The following is a 20,013-nucleotide window of genomic DNA, read 5'->3' on the forward strand; positions in this document are numbered from 1 at the left end:
TGAAATAGAATGGAAATTTCAATCAATAGGGCGCGCATGAGTATTACCATAGATAAACGTTCATTTGATGAGCATACAACTACAGTGTCTAAGACTGAACACGACGCGAGCTGGGTCGGCTCGTGTTTCGGCACTATTCCGAGACAAATGTCAAAAGGGTAGCATACGCAAAGCCGAGCTAATCGTTAAGCAGAAAGATGGACCCCCGCCCTTTTCCCTGGCGAACTTGGTTTGGCCAACCGCTAAACATATTTTATAATAGGTGCTTGGTGTGGCTCTCGAGACAACGGCCGCTCCGGGCTCTGGACTCGTTTTCGATGATGGGACTTCGAAGTTGACGATCGGCCTCTCGCTTAACTTTAATCTAGTGTATTTGAATTTTCTACGAAAGTAATTTTTGCGATTTCAATATCATTTACCTAGCAATCGAAAGGATCCAAATCAATAATTTTAACCTGACTGAAATAAACAATTCTATAAAAGTGTAGATATAGCACTAAAATTTGGCATCAGAAATATTGATCTTGTTTGAGATAGTATAAAAGAATTTTTGTATCAAATTTCAATGCTGATTTGCAACATACTTCTATCACCATAAACTTGAAAACCAGACAGATATCAAACCATTAAAAATTATTGATTTTGATCTTTATCGAATCACAGTTAAATGATATCGAAAAATCGAAAATTTTTCTAGAAAACTCAAACATACGCTAGATACAAGTCTAATGAAGCCCATGCATTCGATTCGAAAATTCTATCATCGAAACTGTGGCTCAGACACAGAGGCGTCCCGTGCTCCTGAGGCTAGGAGCACTGCAGCCCCTGCTCTATATCTATATAATTATATATATAATATATTATAATAAAGAGAGACGAGAGAGAAAGAATTGAGGCTTATGGGACTTGAGCGGCCAATTTTTTTAACTTTCTCGGTTTCTGATATATAACTAATTACCACCACAATATAGATAAGTATTAAATTCAAAGGCTCAAAGTTAAAAAATTATATACTTCTAAAATATTTACTCCACACACTATATAGATATATATAGAGAGAGAGAGAGAGAGCTAGGCGTAATATTCTATTGATAGAGCGAAGCCCCGTGCTACCAACGTTGTTTCAATGATGGCACTTTAGTAACGACGATAGCCGGTTTGTTATGACTTGATTCTACACTGATTAAAAGTATTTGGACAACTAAATTTCATAATTTTTTCGGCGTTATTTAACCTCTCAAACGTAGTTAGCTAAAAATAAACGGTTAAGAATAAAATCCAGATCCCGACGAAAAAAATGATGGTTAAAAGAAACTTGAATTTAAGATCAAGGTACTGGGTCTTATTGCTAAATAGTGGAAAAAAAATTTTATATAGAAATTTATAATCTTGGATTGTTTAAGCAACCGTGTAAAATATTACAAACACATCACATGCTTACTGCAATCTACCTTAAATTGTCAATTTTGACAGCTTTTTTATCACTACGCAAATGAATCGCGAAAATTGATGAAATTAAGTTTCAAAATACTTTTCAATAGTGTAGATGCAAATCTAACCGAGGCCGATCGTCGATTTGGAAGCGCGCATATATTGAAAAACGAGCATTGTATAGCAGCGGATACCTCCGTGGCATTTGTCCGGATAGTAATACCGGCCAGCTCTAATATATATAATAATATATATATATAATATATAGAGAGAGAGAGAGAGAGAAGATAGAGGAACACTGGAATGTGATTGGCACAAGTGCATAAAGGGATGTCCAATTTCATTCAACCCATTAAAAGGGATTGAAATAGAATGGAAATTTCAATCAATAGGGCGCGCATGAGTATTACCATAGATAAACGTTCATTTGATGAGCATACAACTACAGTGTCTAAGACTGAACACGACGCGAGCTGGGTCGGCTCGTGTTTCGGCATCATTTATGAAACGAGCCGAACACGAGGTGCCTCGTTAAAGTATCGAGTCAAAAAGTTCGGCTTGTGTTTGGCTCGTTTATTAACCAGCCGAATACGAGCTGGCTTATGAATAAGAATTTAAAAGGATTAGCAAAAATGTATATAGGAAATAAATTTATAAAATCTTATCCATTATATTTTGATCTAATGATTAAAATTTTACATATAAATGAATCATTTTATAATTAAGTTTGGCTTTATATTTAGGTTGGGCTAAAAATCAAATAATAAAAATTTATATTATATACATATATAATTAGAGTTGAGCTAGAATACTATCGATAGCAAATGGGCTCCGTTGCCACCCATTTGTTTTCGATGATGGAGCCTTCAAATCGATGATCGGTACTGTTGAACATGATCTATACCACTTAAAGTGTTTAGAAATCAAATTTCAAATCTTTTTGACATCATTTGCCTAATGATCGAAGGGTTTTAAAATTTGTAATTTAATGGTCGATATGAGGCATTTTCTCGTTTAACGGCGTAAAGATATCCAAATCAATTGAATTTTTGTTAGAAAATTCTTTAAACTATTTAAAACAAGATCTCTACTCTTGAACTTGATTGCAAGACTCCTGTTGGTAACCGAATTTTCCGACCCTTGGCCCGATCAAAGATACTCCTCGGGAAGCGCATCGGGGTGACGAACGGCTGCGAATAGTGACCCTCGAAGTTTGCGCCATTCGACAGATCAAGCGATTCGGCTGACGAGGGATTGAGCCAGCCAGGTTCAAAAACCACTACTATCTGTTCGGTTCGGCTGGTATGAGCTGAATTGTCACGCCCTGCCGCGAAATCGCTACCAATTTGGCACGATTCGGCCGCGGCGACAGACCGCCGAACGGACAGCACCTCCCCTGTCCGCCCAAGGCTCCACAATAGGAATGTGTACAAGAATTTACCCAGGACTTTAAACTCTAAACATACACATTCAACGCGGGCACAAACAGTGCCAACAACAAGAAGAGCAGGTAATCCACAAGATATACGAGTGAAATAAAGAGAGTACTTTACTAACTATTACAATAATTGTATTTTTACATTTACATCATTTTCCCAAGTGAATACATTAATCCTCAAAATACATAGCTCTCCAACCTCACCCACATGAATCTCTCTCAATACATAGGTGACTAATGCAAAAGGAAAGCTACTACACTACCACGGTCTCACTGGTCGGGCGCGACGCCCTTGCCGCGGTCCTCTCTCTGTAGCCCTGAACCTACCACTGGAAATACAGTGGGGTGAGAACTATCTTCCATAGTTCCCAGTGGGCTCGGCCGCCGACTCTGCCGATCTCCCCACTAGGTCCAAGTGGGCACAAGTAACAACAGATAGATAGATAGATAGATATGTATCTGAAAGCTGTAAATGCAGTAGTAGGAAAAACTATGCTACTATGCCCATAATCATAAGTATGAATGCATGCATCATATAATAAAGGTTTGCTATCATGCTAACAAATTCGATCCATGTTCGAATAACGATGTTCAATGACATTATTAAACCTTTCCATTTACCCAATCTGTGGCGAGGCCCTAGGGCTCGCCCGTGACTCACCTTCAAATCCCAAAGTGGGGAGGGAGCTCCATGTGCACCCAAGCCCGGGACCGTCTGCGGACCTCCATGTGGTCCGGACCTCCAAGTGGTGTTAGTCGCGCGACACTCCGGAGTACTCGACGACAATCCCCTCCATGTGGGGATTGGATGGCTATACCACCCTAAACGCAGACTGTGAGCTAGATCTATCCTCTCCAAGTGAGGAACACTGTAACTAGGGTCAACACCCAATCCAATCCTCTCCAAGTGAGGAGGCTCTACGACTAGAGTGAATAACCCAATCGAATCCTCTCCAAGTGAGGAGGCTCTACGACTAGAGTCAATAACTATCGCGGAATCATTAATTCCCGACATTCATGCAATGCTATTTAGTTTTCTAAATTCATTGTTCGCAAGGCATTTTCTAAGAGATCCACCTATCCCTAGGTCCACCGACCCCTAGTGTTATTTACACTACATTAATGCCACTCGTTAACATTCAATGTTTGGATGCCACTCGTTTGTTCTTTGACAATAACACTACTTTCTATGTCATCAATACCCCTATCGGGTTCACCTCTTTTCTTACGCATCATAGGATTCACGTCTCGACCCAATCCTCACCTATCTAAATTACCAAGCATTCCAAGTACACTAGGTTATCGATTAGAAAGCATAAGGAATGGAGCTACTATGCAATCCTACAATGCAACATGAAGAGATGAGATTAAATGCAATCTAAGACATAGAAGGAGCTCGAAAGTTTCGGATGACACCCCCCACCTTTAATCGATGTAGAGGCTTGAAAAATCCTTCTCGGCGAGCTCTACGAAAAGGCTTTAGCCTTCCTCGCCCGAATCAACACTAGCTCGGACCAATTTTGCCGAGAACTTCACGTCGGTTCGCCGAATGCCAAAATCGACTTCGCCCCCGCGTTTTGGGACCTATCAATAGGGTTTCCAAGGCTTCAAATGAGATCAATCTCATACTTTTACAAAAATCCCATTTTGATGCCCTAGGTTTGCACATATAGCAAACCACCCATTAATTCCCTAGATTCTTGGGATTGATCTATTTAGAAGCTAGCTTAGGGTTCATTTGACCCATTCCAAGGCACAAAATCCAAAAGCCCTAAGTTTACAAAGCTAGGGTTTAGTAGCTTACCTCTAAAGCTACACCAATGGGAAGAGGAGAGGGAGATGGAGGTGCTCAAAGCCTTCCTCTTGTTCTCCTTCTTCTTCTCCTTCCTTGTCTTCCTCTTCTTTTCCTTCCTCTCCTTCTTGTTCTTCTTCTCCTTCTTTCCATTCTAGAGAGAGAGAGAGCAAGAGAGAAATGAGAGTGAGAGAGAGTGAAATGAGAGGGTGTGAGGGAGGGAGAGGGCTCAGCCCACTCAAATAAAGGCCATTTTGCATAAAAGCCCCTCAACTTTCACCCCTGTGCACTGCCCTTACTGGGCAGTTTTCGCGCGGAGGGACCGGTCTCCCCGACTTGGGACCGGTCCCCGAGAGCTTCCCTCGGGCGCACGCGTTCGGGAACCGGTCTCTCCCCGGGAGACCGGTCCTCGGGAGACCGGTCCTCACCTGAGAGACCGGTCCCCGAGAGCTAAATCTTCAGGACTTAGCCAATTTTTGGCATCTCTCGCTGGGACAACGTTCGGGAACCGGTCCCTCCTTGCCAGTGACTGGTTGCATCACGCAACCCCGCTACTCCCAGCCAGGGGAACCGGTCTCTCACCTCCAGAGACCGGTCCCCGAGAGCAATCTTAGCCCAATGATGCAGTTTGCATCACTCGCTCTCGCGGACTCAACCCCAAAGCACTTTTTGTGTTTGGGACATTCTCAATTCCGACAAAGGGTGTACTTTCGATAATTAGTCGGTCCTGGATGAAGTACAATCCTCGTATTTCAAGAATTCACTTCCTTACATGAATGTACAGAGCAGACCGGAAACGAGGCCGGAAGAAGAGCCGAATGGCTAAAGCAACACGAGATTGGGTCGGCTTGAAGAGCCGAAATGAGTTTCTATTGATTGACTGATGGGAAGTACAAGGACGGATATGTAGTTTACAACGGAGTGATGCCCGTGGGGCAGACAGACTCCAGGGCTCTACTTAGCGAACTACTCCTAAAAAGAAAGCAGTAAAATTACAGGTAGACTACTCCTAAAAAATGCAGAAAATTGTGAGGAAATAAGGGTGGTCTTTTGTTCACAGGGAAAAAGACCCTTTTTTAGGGCGTTATTACCCTATTTATAGATCGCCTCTTGATCAGTTATTGCTCTTACACGATCGGCCATTATCTCCTAATATCCCGAACCACCTCCAGCCGATCGGAACCGCATGCAACTGCTTGCGGTTACTGTAACTTCCTTCAATTGGCGCGACGGTTTTCTTTAAAACTGTTCTGGTGCTCCTTGTGCACGGCCAGATTGATGCCTTTGAAGGGAACACCGGTGTACCACCTGTCCATGCCTAATTGACTCAACAATTGCCCCCTCGGCAGCTTTCGAAGTAACGCTTCGGTAGCTTGCGTAATCCGAAACGCGATTTACTTTCCAAACTCTTGATATGGTTTCGTTTCAACCGTCCACTTTTTCTGCTGCCGAAATCATGCCATCGCTTCAATAACAAGCGCGATCCGAGGCGTGTTTCTCGGTCCAATTAAATTCAAATTCTCTGTACGAGTACCTGACGTAATTCGAGGCGTGATCCTCTATACAGTTCAATTTTAGCCGTCCAATTTCTTTTTTACGGCCCCGATCTCACTCCCTATTTTGTCTCATATGCGACATTAACTAGTTCATCTTAATTACCGCCGTCTATTCATCATTATAGCCAACCTCGGAACTCGCTTCGATGCGACGGTTCGACGCGACGGCCTTTTCTTCTTCACCAAGCTTTTGTTTCTTTTGTTTCTTTTTTGTTTTTTCTTTGTCTTCTCCGATTTCTTTTAATCTCCACCTGGCTTCTTTTCTCCTTTCCTTTTCTGACTAATGGCACTAGTTCTGCCTCTTCCTTCTCACCCGTTTTTAGATTACACTATACTTAAACCCTTCGTCGATTTAGACCCTTCTCGATTTATTTTGGGTCCTTCTCTTATAGACGAGCCATCTCCTGCCAACTACTCACCTTTCACTAGTGATGGCCTTCCCCTGAGAAAAATTATTCATCTTCAGTCTTGGTACTCATCGGCTTCGACAGGAAAGAGTCTTCGAACCTGGCCAAGCATCTCAGAGGCATATTTGGCCTGGCTAGATAGGGTAGAAGCCATTTTTGGTGACTTTTGGTGGGAAGTGGGCATTTATGAAGCGATCGAATTGTCTCAGCATCCTCCTATAGCCGATAACCTTCTTTTAGCCGTCGCTCTGCCACTCTATGTATTTGGTCGCCTGCTTCTAATGTTTTTCTTTTCAAAAGAGGACCTCTCACTCCCACTCTTCTTGATGTTGCCGCCATTATCGGCTTACGCCCTGATGGTGTTACTATCTCCATATCTTATAATCTTGACGACGTATCTGATTTTGAGGATCATTTAGACCTCAATGACTTGGCTTATTCCAAGTTTATCCGTAAATTTGCAGGTGAATCCCCCTACTCCTGTCACTAGAAAGGAACATACAGTGTTCCTCCTATATTGGTTATGTCACAATCTCTTCTGTACTCGTTCACAGAAGATAAAACGTGACTTTGTCCCAATCGCCATTGGTTTGTTTAACGACGATAGATTAGCTCTAGTGCCTTATTTTCTTACCTTTGTTTATAGAGAGATTTTTGATTCCATCAAAACACTGCCTTCTAGAGATGATATTGCCATCAGCTCTGGTTGCGGCGTTTTCTGGTTTCTCCAAATATTTTTGCAGTTCTATATTCCTGCTTTATGTTAATCTCCTTTTAATCCGATTTCTGTTGCCCAATTTGAAGGGTTAGCTCTCGGCTGTCCGCAGCCGATGACTTCGGGTCAACTTTTTGACTTTCTTACTTATTTCAAAACTTTTTATTAGCCGAGTCTTGACTTGGCTATTTCTTGGGCTCCCTTTGTTGACCATCTTACCGGTCCCTCCTAGTTCCTTGCCCGGTTTGAAGTTATCCAAGGCGAATTGGCCTCTTCTCGCGCTAGTGAATACTCGGAGGTATGGTACTCTTATTTGGCTCCGAGAGATCTTCATGTGGGGTTAAAATCGTGTTCAAAATTATTACCAAGTACTGACGTTTATTCCCCTCAGTATGTGGCCCACCAATTTGGATTTGTTCAGACGATTCCTGCTCCATCTAAATTTTTCACGGCCAATACGGCCGATCATCAACCCCCTATCAAGGGTATAGCCGAAGTTGACAAGATTTTGGCTATGGGGAATCGCCTTCGACGATTCTTTAAGTTAGTAAGTTTCAGGACGAATTACACAGGAGTAGCTCTTGTTGGCTATGCTACTATTTGGGATCACTTTACTGATCGTATTTTCGACCTTTCTCTACTTCGGGCATTCCGTAGAACTATTCATCCATTTATTTCGGCTGATACTCCTGCCTTATCATCAAAGGAAGAATCAGAAGAGATTTCTGATCACACCTCTGATGTCCAGCCTTCTTCTTCTGTAATATACTTACCCTTATTTTTAACTTTTTCTTTTTAACATGCCCAATACTTATTTTTCCCTCTCTATCTTTCCTATCTACGGTCTATTCCAGTTTCTCCATCGGTCCCAGCTTCAGAGAAAAGGCTGATTGAGACTGCTCAATCTACTCCTCCGCCGCCTCCAAAGCGGCGTAAATCAGTTGCTAAAAGACCCCATTCCAAGCACGCCGAAGGTATTTCTTCGGCTGATGTATCAAAGAAAAGAGCTGAGGAAACACCTCCGGCTCCTATTCCTGAAAAAAGAGCCGAAGAAACGCCTTCGGCTGATGCCTCAAAACAAGACTCTGTTCCCAATGAGCCCATTGAGATTGAGGTACATCGATTTGATTAGCCGTTTTAACTTGTATTATTTTCTCAGCTCGTTTACCATTCTTTTAATAAAACAGTATTCTTCTGAAAACAATTCAAGAGCCCGCTTTATTTTTTCTTTGAAGACGCAGATCAGTAGACAAGTTCGCCGAGATGCTCGCCTCGAGAAAAAGCAAGAAGCGGAGAGAAAAAGGACTACATGAGAAATGAGCTCAAAGCTACCAACAAGTACTACCAATCCATCTTCAGCAACAATTGAGAAAGAAGATGTGACTGTACCTCTGGAGAAAGATATTGAAGAGCCAGGTCCAGTGCGTCATTCGACTCCTGAAGCTTCATCACCTAGAACTTCATCTTTTACTCCTGACGATTCTCTATCTGCCACTCTTCATGCACTGTTAACTTCGAGTCCAGATTCTAATGAAGGAGATGATTCGATTACCATTGTGATGTCGTCAGACACTCGTGAACAATTTGATGAGTGCTACGGTTATATAGTCAAGGACTCCCATATTTGGCTCAGAATCCAGAGCAATTTGATCGGCTGCGCGCTCTTTCACTTGACTTGGCCGATCGGTCAGACATCTCTCCTACCAGTAAATGTTTTGTAGAGATTCTATTGTCTCAACTTTCTTCTTTTTTATCTCGGCAACAATCTTTAGGTGCCGAGCTTTTATCTCTTGATCAACAGTTTCATCAAGTTGATCATTGTAAGAATACTATACTTGAGGTAGCAGCTCCTATTACTGACGTGAGCCGAGAGGATCAAACTTTAGCAAATCAAGAATCGGCTTTGCAACAGCGAATTTCAACTCTCAAGAAAGAATTAGCCGTAGCCGAATCAACTCTATCTCGCACCTCTGAACGTCGGCTCCTCCTACAGGACCAGTTGAAGACGAAGAATGAGGAAGGGGTAAAGCTTCAAGATAAGCTTACCCAACTTTACAAAGTGCATCCTTTAATGAAACGTAGGAGAAAAACAACCGAGACTGCCCAAGCTAACTTAATAGCCGAATGGAATCAACTCAAGGATTTACTATCTTGATTCGGCTTGTAATATTTTAACTTTGACTTTGGTTATTTTTCCATATGGATGGGTAATACTTCTTCAAATATTTTTCGTTAATCGATTTTTCTTTTTTTGATCCATTTATATTTTTTAAATAAAATGCATTTACTCTTGTAACTCTGCTAATTTGAAATGGTCCTTCCCAATTTGGGGACCATTTCTCGTACATTCGGTCTTTTTGACCAATGGGGAAAACTAGTCTTAAAACTAAGTCACCAACTGCAAATGACTTAGATTTAATTTTCTTATTATATGCATTTCGTACTCGGCTCTAATAGGCTTGTAAATAGTTTAAAGCCATCATCCGAGTTTCATATAACTTATCCATTTCATTTTTCATTAACTCACTGTATTCATCAGCCGATAGTTCTTTCTGATTTTCTACTCTTAACAAAGGCATTGTTATTTCGGCTGGAAGTACGGCCTCGTGGCCGTATACTAATTGGAATGGCATCATCCCGGTTGCCGCTTTCACTGAAGTCCAGCATGCCCATAATACTTCGGATAGTTTTTCATTCCATTTTCTCGGATATTTTTCAATATGCCGCTTCATAAGGTTTATAATTACCTTATTTGCTGTTTCGGCTTGTCCATTCGCTTGAGCATAATAAGAAGACAAATGAAGTAGCCTTATCTTCCGAGATTCGATGAACCGAACGAACTGTGCACCCGTGAACATTGTTCCTTGATCGGTCGTAATTGTCTCGGGAATTCCAGAACGANGTAAGATAGATAATGGATACATAGCTTAGTATGCAGATATATGTCGTCTTCTTTTATCATACCATGTTATTGTTGTTATATTTTTCATAAACAAGTATAACACTAAGTTATCTTGACATATGAGCTTATTTGATATGCTGGTGACACTGAATATAGAAGAAAACTTACAATGATGAATATAGTGATATATAGTTAAATTATGAAGACTTATTATGAATGACATGAAAATATAAATTAGTCTATTATATGATTCTTAATCTATTTACAGGCATAGAATGTTAAATTTAGTATTGTCTTTATTATATTTATCATTTAATCATATATATTCTAAATTTATATATTTTTTAAACGGCACACTAGTTAAATAATATTTGATTGCTATATATTTTTAGTAAATAATTTGAAAATAACACCAAAATAAACTAAATAATAACATAAAATTTAAACAAACGTAAATAAAAAATTAAATTATAATTAATTTAGTGTTAAATAGATTTTTAAAAGGAAAAACTTCAAATACGCCCTGTGGTTTCGCACTTTTTCACTTTACTACCCTGTGGTTTAAAGTGTATCAAGTTAGTACCATGTGGTTTCGTACTTTCTCACTTTAGTACTCTGTGGTTTAAAGTGTATCAAGTTAGTACCCAGCGGTATCGCTTTTTTTCACTTTAGTATCATGTGGTTTAATATTTCGTTAAATTATGTACAAAAAACTTCAAATATCCTATCTAGATTTATCGAATATTCATTTTAGTACTCTTTAGTTTTAACTTTGTCACTAATTTAACGAAAAAAATATCCTGAAATGGATAATAAAAAGAGAAAAATAAAACTACATGGTACTAACTTGATACAAAAATGAACCACAGAGTACTAACTTGATACACTTTAAACTACTAATACTAAAGTGAGAAAATGCGAAACAACAGAGCACTAATTAACTTAATACACTTTAAACCATAGAATACTAAACTAGGAAAGTGCGAAACTACATGAGGGTATTTGAAGTTTTTTCTTTTTAAAAATATGCAGGATGCCTACGGGATGGGGTCGGGAGGACTTTTTTCGAAAATAACCCTGTGAAATTTCGTATTTGCCAAAGTAACCCTGTGAAACTTTTATTTGTGAAACTAACCCTCCTCTCGCCACCTCAGCCGCCACATCAGCATTTCTCACAAAGACGGTGACTCGTTCACCGTCTTTAGGCCTAACATCTTGAAGGCGGTGAATGGTTCACCGCCTTCTCGAGGCACCACCTTCACAGCAATTCCCCGCGCACCCTACCGCCTTCTCAGCAATTCCCCGCGCACCCTAAGGTGCCCCGAGAAGACGGTGACTCGTTTACCGCCTTATGAAGGCGGTGAATCGTTTACCGTCTTATCGAAGCCACCGCCCTCTCAGCAATTCCCCGCGTGGCGCAAGGCCTTCTCAGCAATTCCCCGCGTGGCGCTAGGTGCCTGCGGAAGACGGTCACTCGTTTACCGTCTTGACAAAGGCGGCGAATAGTTTACCGTCTTATCTAGGCATTCTGATAAGGCGGTGATTCGTTTACCGCCTTATCTATGCCGCCTAACCAAATCCCAGTCTTACTGTAGAACTCCACCCAGCCTAATTTCGCTTAGTCCTCGAGAGAGGGGCTAAAACACGGATAAGACGGTGAACCGTTCACCGTCTCATCTGGGCTGCACTAGACACGGTTAACACCGTCTTTAGCGCCTGACTCCTAGATAAGGCGGTGAACCGTCCACCGTCTTCATGACGCGGTGAACGGTTCACCGTCTTATGAAGACGGTGAACCGTTCATCGGCTTCAATAGGTTACCCTACCCGCGGACCGAGCACGATACCTCTTCCTTCCTTTTCCCGCTCACGCTTTCTCTCTCTATCTCTCTATCTCTCTTTCTATCTCTCTCTATGCCCATCCCTCTGCATGGGCCGCCCCCTGTCGCCGCCACCCGTGCCGAGGTCGCCGCCCCCTGTCGCCGCCGCCTCGCCGCCCCCTGTCGTCGCCAGCCGTGCCAAAGTTGCCGCCCCCTGTCGCCGCCGCCCGTGCCAAGGTCGCCGCCCCCTGTCGCCGCTACCCGTGCCGAGGTCGCCGCCCCCTGTCGCCGCCGCCCGTGCCAAAGTCGCTGCCCCCTGTCGTCGCCGCCCCCTGTCGCCACCGCCCGTGCCAAGGTCGCCACCCACGGTCGCCGACGTCGCCGCCGCCGCCGCCCCTGCCGAGGTCGCTACCCATCCCTCTCTCAGGTGCATACTCTAGTGTAGGTTTAATGTAAATGTAGTTGGTTTAGCTGTAAATGTACTTTAGTTAGATGACAATCTCACTTNGTAGTTGGTTTAGCTGTAAATGTACTTTAGTTAGATGACAATCTCACTTTGAATGGCACAAATGCACAAATGCACTTTGAATGTAAGTGCCTTATGCTTTTGAAATGGCACAAATGCACTTTGTATTTGGTGTAAGCTTCTCTAACTGTCAAATATTATCTAGAGATAGTGTAATTTGCCTTATGCCCATCCCTCTCACAGGTGTAAGAGCCTTATGCCTTTGAAATGCGCAAATGCACAAATGCACTATAGAAACCTCTTTTGGATATGCACAAATGCACAAATGCACTATAGAAACCTCTTTTGGAGGTTATTTGGTTACTAATTGGAATAGCTTATTTGGTTACTAATTGATTTGATTTCGGGATTGGAAATAATTAGTATTCTACTATAGAAACCTCTTTTGGAGGTTTATGGCTAGTCGTTAGAAATAATTAGGATTTTTTTTCCTGTGTAGTTAAAATGGCTAGTCGTCGAATGTTTCTTAGTGTTCATTAGGATGGATAGTTAGTTATGGATGGAAATGGTCCCCGATATTTCGGTGGTCAAAAGAAATTGATCGCGATTCGTTCAGAGATGACCTATATGAATTTTGAGAGGAGAATGTATTGTTTAGTAAATTGTAATAGAGAAGAATGTTGTCTTAAATACAAAATTCATTGCCCTATGAGAGCGAATGAATATATTGATCATGATATAGTAGATGATGAATCATTGGAGGGTTTAATTGGATTGTCTGAACATTATGGATGTATGTCGCTATACATCGAGAAAGATTTATATCCGTCGGAGACACAATATCAGTCGCAAGGTTATTACACAAGCCTGCTACATAATGATATCGATGTGGGTTTTCCGGATGCTCCAATTACCGTGAAGTTGGTAATGAACCAGACACTTATCAGATGACAAGTTCAGTAAGATCTATTAGATTGCGGTGAATATTTTATTTAATTACGAAATATTTTGATAAGTCTGAATAATAATTACTGCAGACAGATTCAATCTCCACGTGCGCAACCCTCGACGTCATGTGCGCAACCCTCCACCTCACGTGCACAACCCTCGACGTCACGTGCGCAGCCCGAGACTTCACGTGACGAACCCATGATATTTCATACACCTAATGAAAATTACGATTGGGGGTAAAGAAAATTTTGATTATTTTTAATTAATAGTAAGTGAAATTTGAACGTCTTCTAGTAAACATTCGGAACCTATTGCAGGCTATCTACGTCCTATGCAAATTAGAATGAAGTTCTTGATAATCTAGTCGAGGAAGGAGATGATAACAACGGTAATCAGGATGATGCCCCCATTCATAATGATGGTAATCAGGATGATTCACCCATTCGTAATGACGATAATCAGGATGATGAACCCATTCATGAGGACGACGATTGGAATGATCTAGCTGCCGACATTGAAGATGATCACGATGGTGGATTAAATTGCCTCGCGAATGCCATATACAGTTTGAATAGTGACCCACACGTAAACAACGAATATGTAGACAATCCTGACGAAGAGCTTGATTTCATTGACCATCCGGAGCAATTTCCTACAGATAACAATTGAATACAAGAGTATGTTGTGAATTCAAATGAGTTCGATGTTAGACGTACCAATTCCGATCTACCTAGCATTGACGGGACTTGGCTCCATGAAATCTTTAAAGATAAGGCATCTTTAGTGGATGCTCTAGATCGATGGCACATTACTCACAATGTTCAGATGAAAGTTTTGAAATCTACCAAAACAACTTATACAGTGAAATGCACAGTTGAGGGATGTCCTTGGAGGTTACACGCTTCGGTTCCTAAAGATGCAACATATTTCAAAGTTAAGACATATGCGGGTCAACACACTTGTGTTATTCCAATGCTAAATGCGGCGCATCGTAATTGTACTTCAAATCTCATATGCCAAGTAATTCTCTCGTTAATGAAGGCAAGACTAAATATGACGCCAAAAGAAGTGCAGAAAACAGTGCGATCCACTTCACATGTTCAAATAAGTTATTGGAAGGCATGACTGGCAAGGAGCAAAGCATTACAGATTATTTACGGGAGTTGGGAGCAGTCATACACAGACTTGCCTCGGTATCTTACTATGCTGCAGAGTACTAATCATGGAACTTTTTGGCGACTTGATCATATATGGCCATCAGAGGGAATATGTCAGTTTGGTCGTGTTTTCTGGTCATTTGCTCATTCTATTCATGGATTCGCACATTGTAGGCCTGTGGTGAGCATTGATGCCACTCACTTGTATGGCAAATACGAAGGCCATGCATTGATAGCGACGGCTGTCGATGCGAATGATACCATTTTTTTCTTGGCTTTTGCAATTTGCGAAGACGAAAATGGTAGAAGTTGGCATTGGTTTTTACATAACTTGGGGCATTATGTTATACGCAATCGACCGGTTTGTTTTATATCCGATAGATTTAGTGGCTTAAAGGAAATAATGGCTGAGTTATATCCTACTCGACATGGGCATGCACACCGGTGGCGTCTTCGACAAATGAAAGCAAATATGGCTAAGCGGTTTAAAAATGATTCATTATTAGACAAATTCTATTGTATCGGCAGTGCTCCAACATCGGTACAATATTATAAACTGAAAGATGAGTTACTCGCGCTAGATCAGGATACTTGGAAGTGGGTCGATGAGCTCGAAGTATACAAAGAGTATTGGGCGTGGGTATTTGATGGAGGTCGACGCTTCGGGTTGATGACCACAAATATGTCCGAGAGTTTAAATGGGGTACTTAAGGGAATTCGTGCTCTCCCAGTAACGGCATTTGTCGCGTGCACTTTTTATAAACTTAATAGTTATTTTGTAAAGCGTCGTGAAAATGGTGAAAGTATGACGGCCACGTTAGCACCTAAAATACAAAGTCGGATTACGATGAATATGGTGACGGCGTGGGGACACATTGTATATCGATTTGGGCCTAATGAGTTTGAAGTCCAAACAGGACACTCTGATTACAATGTTACCCTTAATAGAACACAAGCGGATTGTGATTGCGGCTAATTCAAGCTAACGGGCATACCTTACTCGCATATTTTAGCAGTTTACAGTAATTCACAACTAAGAATAGATTATCATAGTCTTTGCTCCCATTGGTATACTGTAGAGTGTTATTGCCAGACATACGCACCGCTTTTCTATCCAGTTCCAGACAGACGCTACTGGCCACGGCTCCAGGGCCTACCAATTGTACCGCCTCCCGTGAGAAGGAAGAAAGGTCGACCACGATCAACACGTATTCGTAATATAATGGACGAAACAAGTGGGCGACGAACAAAATGTAGCATTTGTAAGCAGGGAGGTCATTATAGAAACACCTGTCCACAGAATACAGAGATAGCACAACAAGGACGTCGACGTAGGACTTTATACCTAACTTAATAGTATTTATGAAACTTTCAATCTTTCAATATTCAATGCGCTTTTTGATAATATGTTACTAATTACAAATTATTTAAAATTACAGATGGCAGATCTAGAGGAGGCGGGACCAGTTGATGAGTCCGTCCTGACAGAGCAGCATCTCCATAGGTCTTCATTTATCACGATTGAGGTGAGAGCCAAAATTATTATTTTAAATATTTTCTTTAGTATTGGTTTGAATATAAATGTTGTTCTAACTAATTTTTTGTCACTGTAGGGATATCGCGGGGTACAGTTCATAGAGCATGGCCGCAAATTAAACCAAGGGGAGCTTGATCACCCAGCAGTGCTAGATTTTCTACGACAGTCTGGATTTTATTATGTTTCTCGACTTAGGCATCTATAGCTGGATCAGGCATTATTAGGAGCTTTGATCGAGCGATGGAGACGGGAGACCCAGACATTTCACTTCCGCCACAGTGAGATGACGATTACACTTCAGGATGTGGCGGTTATTTCGGGTCTTCGTGTCGATGGAGCGCCGGTCACTGGGACTATAGTGTATCCGTGGCCAGATAGTTGTCAGGCGCTTTTAGGGGTTGTGCCGGATGACATTCGAGCTGGGCAGATTAGATTAGATTGGATATACCAGCAGTTTCATCATCTACATTTGGATGCTCCGGCTGGATTAGTTGCAGCCACTGCACGTGCATATATATTATATCAGATTGGCTGTAATCTATTTCCAAACACCACCGGATATAGGGTTCATCTTAAGTGGTTCCCACTTATAGCGAATTTTGATGCATGCGGCGGTTTAGTCTAGGGTGCAGCAGCACTGGCCTATCTATATCGAGCTTTGGGATCGGCTGCATTAAAAGGAAAGGTCGAATGCTGTTGCTTTGCGACATTAGTACATGTATTATGAGTAATATATAATAATTGTTATATAAAGCTTCTCCTATTTAAGTTCAACAGTTTAATTTATTGTCATTTATTTATTGATTTGGGCGTGGGACCATCTTCATGTCGGCCGACCTACTAGCATTGGAGCTTTTGCCGACATGGCTGATTGCCCTATATGTTGCCGGTATGACATATAAATTTGATACAGAATATATTTATATATATATACATTTGCAACTAATAGATATACTTTTCAAATATTAGGTGGACGAACGCCGCCGGATTACGTTTTGCAGCAAACGTTAGAACAATAGATATTGAGTTCTACCGAGATGAATTAAACCAACAGAGAGAGACTCAGGTACGTATTAATGCAACCATTTACCTAAAATACAACCGTATTAATGTATTCAGCTGACTATTATTGGCTTTTTCACAGATGACATGGCGGTCGTACACAGATGCTATTATAGAGGCATTACCGGCATTCTGTGTACAGGGTAGTGAGGTATGGCGATCTTGGACGACACTGATTTCTTTTCATATCGTTGAGCTTCACGTGCCGGATCGAGTCCTACGGCAGTTTGGTCTCCTCCAGCATATACCCATTCCGGTGGAGACCATCCGACGCTACACTTCTCAGGGGCGGCCAGATGAGGATTGGGCCCAGTTTCATGCTGCACACATCGAGAGATGGGGACATAGATTATAGGTCATTATTGACCAGCATCCGATTGTCGGTGATGACCCGGTACAGGCGACCTCGATTTATATGGAGTGGTATTGGCAGATTACGAGACGATGGATTTCTCGTCCAGTACAACGTCCTCTATTGACTTACCAGCCTCGCGGTCAGACCGAGAGAGCTTTGGTACGATCACTCAGCCCATTTATGATTTTTTTAATCTTTTGTATAATATAGATTGCCAAAGGTGAGTTATTATCTATAATGCAGGTGGACGCTATACAACAGACACAGTATAGCATCAGAAGGCTAGTTCATGATCGACCTTCTTACGGTGCGGTGATGGAGACATTGACAGGTATGGATATCGATCTTGATAGTGTACTGGAGTACATTCCTACTATACCTGTCGCCACTGATATCAGAAGTCGAGATTTTGGACATGCATCGACATCGGGTCATCACCACCGTTAGACACTGACATCTGCTTGATCTCCACCTCCTAGTGATGTTGCTGATATGCCCGCCGTCCCTGAGAGATTTTCTTTGAGGCCAGTGGACTTGGACTTGCTTTTGCCGCCGCAGTCTCTAGAGAGCACTTTACATTCGTCTATTCTCGACGTCATGCCGCGTCTTCATCACAGGCCCGCCCAACATCTAGACCAGCCACTATCGAGGAGACTCACGTGATACCGGAGCATCGCGAGGGAATTATGATTGCGGATCTCGATAAGATGGCCGATATCGAGGCAATTGATGACGTATCTATTGCTGATCTCGTTGTAGAGGTTGGCCCTAGACGTGGACGTGCCCGTGCACGAGGACGTGGCCGAGGACGTCGAGGGAGAGGAAGATCGAGAGCCTGATTGTATATCTTTGATTTAGATAACTTAGACTTTGTATAATATTATATAATACTTAATTTAGTACATATTTGTATATTTCTCGGGGTTTCTTTTGATATTTTTATTCTGTTGATTGTATCTTGTTATTCCACTCGATCTGTTGTGTTTTTTGTTGGAATATTTGTTATCGTGAAAAAACTTGCGTTAAACTTGTTAAAATTTTTTTAAAAATCAAGCTTAAATCAGCACCTGGTGCTGTTTGCACTAAAGGCGGTGAATGGTTCACCGCCTTTAGTGCAAATCCAAGAACCCGGGGAAAAAAAGGCTAAGTCCTGGACTCGGTGGTGTTTGCACGAAAGACGGTGAACCACTCGCAGTCTTTAATAAGACGGTGAACCATTCACCGTCTTATCTATGCCACAAACTCGGGCTGTTGACGGGAGATTTGCTGAGAAGGCGGTGAATGGTTTACACCTAGATAAGGTGGTAAACGATTCACCGCCTTTGTTAAGGCGGTAAACGAGTCACCGTCTTCTCTAGGCTACGCGAGGAATTGCTTAGAAGGCGGTGATATGCGGGGAATTGCTGAGAAGGGTCCACGCCTAGATAAGGCGGTAAACGATTCACCGCCTTTGTTAAGGCGGTAAACGAGTCACCGTCTTCTCGAGGCTACGTGGGGAATTGCTGAGAAGGCGGTGATACGCGGGGAATTGCTGAGAAGGAGGTGAATGGTCCACGCCTAGAGAAGACGGTGAACCATTCACCGCCTTCAAGATGCGTTCCCAAAGACGGTGAACGGATCACCGTCTTTGTGAGAAACGCTGACCTGGCGGCTGAGGTGGCGAGAGGAGGGTTAGTTTTACAAATAAAAGTTTCACAGGATTATTTTGGCAATTACGAAATTTCACAGGGTTATTTTGGCACTTATCTCATACTTCTGACTAGTGATTGGCTCCAATACCAATCTGTAATGTGTCGCTCTTTAGAAAGGTCACTTATCCTAAAACTACTCGTTATCTTTTGACTCGTTTAACCCTCTTAACCGCTCAAAATACTACAGTTGGTTTAAAAAAGGGCAAATTTCAAATGCTACCTGTGTGGTTTCACAATTTTTCACTTTAGTACCCTGTGGTTTAAAATGTATCAAGTTAGTACCCTGTGGTTTTATTTTCCTTTTTTCGTCAGCTCCTCCATTTATATTTTGTTAAATTATATATAAAACCTCATATACCCATCTTAGTTTATCGAATATTCACGCTCTAGTACCTTTTCGTTCTAATTTTGTCAGTAATTTAATGGAAAATAATTAGTAGAATGGCTAATAAAAAAAGAAAAATAAAATCGCAGGATACTAAATTAATACACTTTAAACTACAGGATATTAAAGTGAAAAAGTGCGAAACTATATGGGTAGTATTTAAAATTTTTTCTTAAAAAGTTTTACGTTACTATACCTTATATATATAATTATTTTCCATTATAAGAACGTCGTAGATAATCATATTGTAATTATTCTGGCACCCGATAGTTCCATATAAAACAAAAAAAATAATTATAGGTGATAAGGGACTACCAAGTACCAACCACATAAAAATAATAATAATATA

The 20,013-nt window shown here is 41.6% G+C and overlaps 1 long non-coding RNA gene across 1 annotated transcript; it reads left to right on the forward strand.

The window, feature by feature from the left end:
- On the forward strand, positions 15,799–16,292 carry LOC109716900. Its single transcript, XR_002218070.1, has 3 exons — positions 15,799–15,965; positions 16,074–16,160; positions 16,248–16,292. It is a non-coding gene; the product is annotated as an uncharacterized LOC109716900 (long non-coding RNA).

This window comes from Ananas comosus, linkage group 11 (assembly GCF_001540865.1).
Source record: "Ananas comosus cultivar F153 linkage group 11, ASM154086v1, whole genome shotgun sequence".
Taxonomy (NCBI): domain Eukaryota; kingdom Viridiplantae; phylum Streptophyta; class Magnoliopsida; order Poales; family Bromeliaceae; genus Ananas; species Ananas comosus.